The 5,045-nt window shown below is 44.9% G+C and overlaps 2 pseudogenes; one reads left to right on the top strand and one right to left on the bottom strand.

Annotated features, from left to right (window-relative positions):
- The first annotated feature begins 383 nt into the window (after nucleotides 1-383).
- Nucleotides 384-900, top strand: LOC102830784 (annotated as a pseudogene).
- Nucleotides 901-2,216: 1,316 nt separating this feature from the next.
- On the bottom strand, nucleotides 2,217-2,737 carry LOC102817949 (annotated as a pseudogene).
- Nucleotides 2,738-5,045: the final 2,308 nt, after the last annotated feature.

Here is a 5,045-nt window from a genome sequence, read left to right on the forward strand (position 1 = left end):
GGTATTTAGCTCTGTAGGGGCAGGGCAGGTGAGTGGGTTCTTTTAGAGGGGGATTCAAGTCTGTTCTTGACATCAGAAGGCAAAAGGAATCAGAGAGCGCTTTGTGAGAGACCAACAAAAACAGGGAGAAAAGAAGTTCCGCACTGCAGTCCTGTGGATCTGTGTTTTGCGTCAACAGGGTTTGGACGGAACAGATCACAGGACTCCCTCACCTCCAGCCTCGGACCACCTCCAACAACTTCTTTGGGACCAATCTCTTCTCCGGGACCATCTTCTTGAGCATTCCCTGTTACCGGGACCAGCTAAACACCATATTTGTGTGTGTGTGTGTGTGTGTGTGTGTGTGTGTGTGTGTGTGGTTAGCTCCAAATCTTCAACCAACCATGAGCTCTCAGATCCATCAGAATTATTCCGCTGAAGCAGAGGCCAGCGTCAACCATCTAGTTAATCTGCATCTGTGGCCCTCTTACACCTACCTCTTTCTGGGCTTCTATTTCGCAAAGATGTGGCTTTGGAAGGTGTGGAACACTTCTTCCATGAGTTGGCAAAGAAGAAGCGTGAGGGTCTCTTTCAAGAGGCGTCTTTTGAAACTGCAAAACCAGCGTAGTGGTAAAGCACTCCTCCAGGATGTGCAGAAGCTGTCCCAAGATGAGTGAGGAAGAACCCTGGACACCATGGAAGCAGCCCTGGCTCTGGAGAAGAACCTGAACCAGTCTCTTCCAGATCTACATGCAGTGAGTGTTACCTACACAGACCTCCACCTCTGTGACTTTCCTCAATGAGGAGGTAAAAATTATCAAGAAGATGGGCGACCACTTGACCAACCTCTGTGGGACGGCTGGTTCCCAGGCAGGGATGGGCGACTATCTCTTCGAGAGGCTCACTCTCAAACACAACTAGGAAGAGCCTGTGAAGGGCCTTTCAGCATTCCCCTGCTCTCTGCAGACCTTCTGCCTGAACCTTGCTCTCCAGCCACAGAGGCAGCATAGTCAACACATTGGAGGCCCTCTTCTCCCAAGCCTGGACCAAATGGAAACAATAAAGCTTCCTTTTACTGGATGATCAGAGCTCAACCAGAAGTAAAAAGAAGAAGAAGAAGAAAAAAAAAAGTATTCTCATACAATTTGATGAAGTTGACCTACACCTATGGAAGCAATAGCTCAAAAGAGGGAACAAGTCCTTACAGCAAGAATCATTCCCACACACTCCACACACAGAGTAGACAGGGATGGGCAACTTGGACATTGGCTACCCAAAATGGGGGGCAGGGGGGCTACAAAGGCAAGAAGGGACTGGCTTATAAGCTTTCAAGAGGGAACCTAGATCCAGAGGGCATGGAGGAAGGTAGAATCTCCAGTGTGTAGTATTCAATCTGACTATGAGGCTGATACAATGAAATGTAGATGGGTCTCTTGTGATACAATAGTGAATTGTTGTTATCAGGACTGATTGTTAGGGTTGGAAATGTAAAGGTAGACGTTTTATAGCAAGGAGGAGAGTGATTAACTTTTCAGTCTAGGAGCGGAGGTCCCTAGGACCATGAAGGGAGAAGAGCAGAGAGTGAGACCCTACCCAGAGAAGCAGTGATGCCTGAAATGGAGCCAGAGATGATGATGTGGAGCAATGGAGCAGCTGGAGACTTTATATCCAGAGAGGGAGAGCAACTGTGTGCTGAAGACCTGGGGGGGCACGAGGGAAGGATTGCATGGAGGGGATTTTAACCATGGCAATGAGACGATGTACGATAGAATGAATGTAAAACCAATATTCTCCCATGTAAACTATCACATAATTCACAATAAAACATTAAAAATAAATAAATAAACAAAGTTTCCTTTTACACACACACACACAAAAAAAAAAAAACAGGGAGAAGAATGTATTACTCTTACTTGGTGAGTTTCTGGTTTCTTTTTTTTCCTTTTCACAAAGCAGGAGGGGAAAGGGCAGGAGGCAGATGAGCCAGGACCAGGTTCAGATCAGAAAGGGCCAAGGAGATGAGGACCAAAGTGTTTGGACCCCAAGGGAGGGCTGCATCAGGCCTGAAGGGAGGTCAACAGCCTAGAGATCTGGTCTTCCACACACAGGTCCCTGGGAGTCAGACAGAGGGGGCCTGCAGAAGGTGCACCCCAAAAGGACTGGGCATTCTGTTGGGGCTCCTCCCTGGGACTGTGGTGTCCCAGGTGGGCAAGGGTTATCAGGATGCTTCCCTGCTATCAGGCAATCAGCTTCTTGAGGAAGGCCTTCAACTGGTCCTCATCTTTGATGCCCACAAACTTGTCCACCATGTCTCTTTTCTTGATAGCCAGCACAGTGGGCACAGCAGACACCTAATACTCAATGGCAAAATCTATGTGGTCCTCAAGGTGCAGCTTAGCCATCACGAATTTCCTGTGCTGCTTGGCCCCCATCTTCTCTAACCTCAGCCCCAGGATCTTGCAGGGGCACACAATTGTGTATGGAATCCACAACCACTGAGGTTTCACTGTTGATAACTCAGTCCTAATAGCCAGGTCCATCAAGGATGTTAAAGTAGTGGTACTGACTCGAGTGGTATGTATCATCTGGGTGTTGCTACTAGGCCACCAGAATGACACTGTGGGATCTGGAGGGCCCCAGAAGAAAGGGGTGTCCATTAACCCTGTGGAGGCTTCCTAGAGATGATCCAGGCCAGAAACCTCCTCAGGAGAAGTTGCTGGGCCATCTCCTTGCAGCAGGAGCAGAGGGATGCACAGCCAAGCCCTCTCAGCCAGTCAAAGGCACACTCCCGTCATTTGATTTCTTGACTGCTGCTTCCTCGGGTGTTGAAAATTAATCCAAGCAAAATGACGTCTTTGACAACTTGAATTTCTCTCCAGTTATGCTGTTAAACTAGCACAAATATTAAACAAGTTTGAGAAAAATTCCCTCTCACCTGTAACTGCAGGCAAAGGAAGATAGAGAGAGATGAATGAATGAATGAAAGAGAGCGAGGAAAGAAAGAAAAAAGAGAAAGGAAGGAAGGAAGGAAGTTATCAAGCCAACTCCAACTCATGGTGACTTTATATACAACAGAGCAAAATGTATCCCAGCCCTGTGTCATCCTCACAATCGCTGGCATGTTCAAGTTCACTACTGCTACTATCGTGCCAGGGCATCTCACCGAGGATCTCCCTCACCCTCTTTAGACCTTTACTTCCCCACACATGCTGTCCTTCTCCAGCAACTGATCCAAAGCAAACGAATTAGTCAATGTTTTCATTAACTCATTTTTGGAAGCAGATCATCTGGCCTTTCTTTCCACTGTCTGAATCTAGAAGTTCTGCCACCATAGGTATTTCACATGGTGGTGGATATGTGCTGTGGAGTCGGAACTGACTCATAGCTACCCTGTACAGGGTTTCCGAGGCTGTACATCTTTACGGGAGCAGAAAACCTCATCTTTCTCCAGAGGAACAGCTGGTACTTTCGAACTGCTGACCTTAAGGTTCACAGCCCAATTCGTAACCACTATGCTACCAGAGCTCTGGTATTTCACATACCAGTAGCACATCTTCAAGCATCATAGCAATAGCCAAGCCACTACAGTAGGGACAAATGACAGATGGGTGGTGGAGAAAGGGAAGCTTAATGGTGTTAACAAAAGAGTATCACGGATTTTTGTTTCTGGCCATTAGGGGGATAAATACATTATCCATTGAGAACATAACCAGTAAAACCCTAGTATGTGCCAATGTTATACTAAGCACTCTCCACATACTGTCTCATTTGCTCTTCACAACTTATGAGGTAGGCATCATTATGATCCCATTTCAGAGATGAGGAAATTGACGCATATAAAAATCTAGTGATTTGTCCAAGGCCACACAACAAGTAACAGACAATGCTAGAATTAAACTCCAGCCTGTCTCATTCCAAAGTCTTGGCTCTTAATCATCAACACAGTGAGGAAAATTCAGATCAGTACAGAAAACGCTGCACACAAGGACCACAGGATAGAGATCAATGAGATACGGAGAGGCAGACCAGGGCATCGACAATCTGCCATTTCAGGGATAAAAAGAAAACAGGTACCAACTTCTTGCAAGTGAAAATGAATTAAACATTTTACAAAGTATCAATGGTAAAATATCATTCTAAAAATCACTTTTAAGCAAAGGAGTTCCACTCCTGGGCAGATGACAGTGATAAAAACTAGTATCTGACACACAGAAGTAGATCAGAGGAGGGTCAACTAACCTTGGCCAATATAAGAAAATTCAAACCAGACCAGAACAAAAAGCTATTCCTCTGGCTGAGGATTTTTATCAAGAAACTGGAAATGTATATCAAAAACCACTGTCCAGTTTTAGACTTTGTGGTATTGAACTGTATGAACTAAAGTAATTCATCTTTCAGACGATGGATTCAAACATTGTCCACAAATCCTTTTAGCTGCTTTATAAAGCTCTGGGTTAAAGAACCCTCTTATATTGTTATAGACAGAAAACTGGATTGAGTGGACCATATAAGATTTGTGCAATCAATTCAGAGTGGGTGAAACTCTTTAGTCAAGTGTATCTTAACAATGTGTATATCTATTCAGAAGGCTACTTTTTATAAGACTTGGTTTGATCCAAGAAAGGAAACCAGAATCAACTATCAATAATTCACTGTAAAACACAATAATGAGTCCAGATACCAGAGAATCCAGAGATACAGTCAAGAGTGGGATCTTAGAATCAGCAACCAGAAAAGGTGAATTACTGAGAAGAGTAACTGGGAAGCAGACACAAGTGTGAACTAAATATGGAGTCACTTTGCTTTCTTTTGCTCCTAAGCTGTTTATTATGGTAAGCAAGGTCTTAATCAGATACCAGACAGCCTGACGGAATAGCCACACAGTGCCTTACTTCATGCCCTTCCTTCAACAAAAGAGAATTTCCAGGAATACTTTCTTTCCTTATTTAGTTCATGAGTGCTACAGTATTCAGGGAGTCCTGGTATGGCACTGTGGGTTAATGCACCAGACTGCAAAGCCATTTGAACTGCAAGGTCGGTGATTCAAGCTCACCAGCTGCTCCTTG

Source organism: Chrysochloris asiatica, unplaced genomic scaffold, assembly GCF_000296735.1.
Source record: "Chrysochloris asiatica unplaced genomic scaffold, ChrAsi1.0 scaffold00017, whole genome shotgun sequence".
Taxonomy (NCBI): domain Eukaryota; kingdom Metazoa; phylum Chordata; class Mammalia; order Afrosoricida; family Chrysochloridae; genus Chrysochloris; species Chrysochloris asiatica.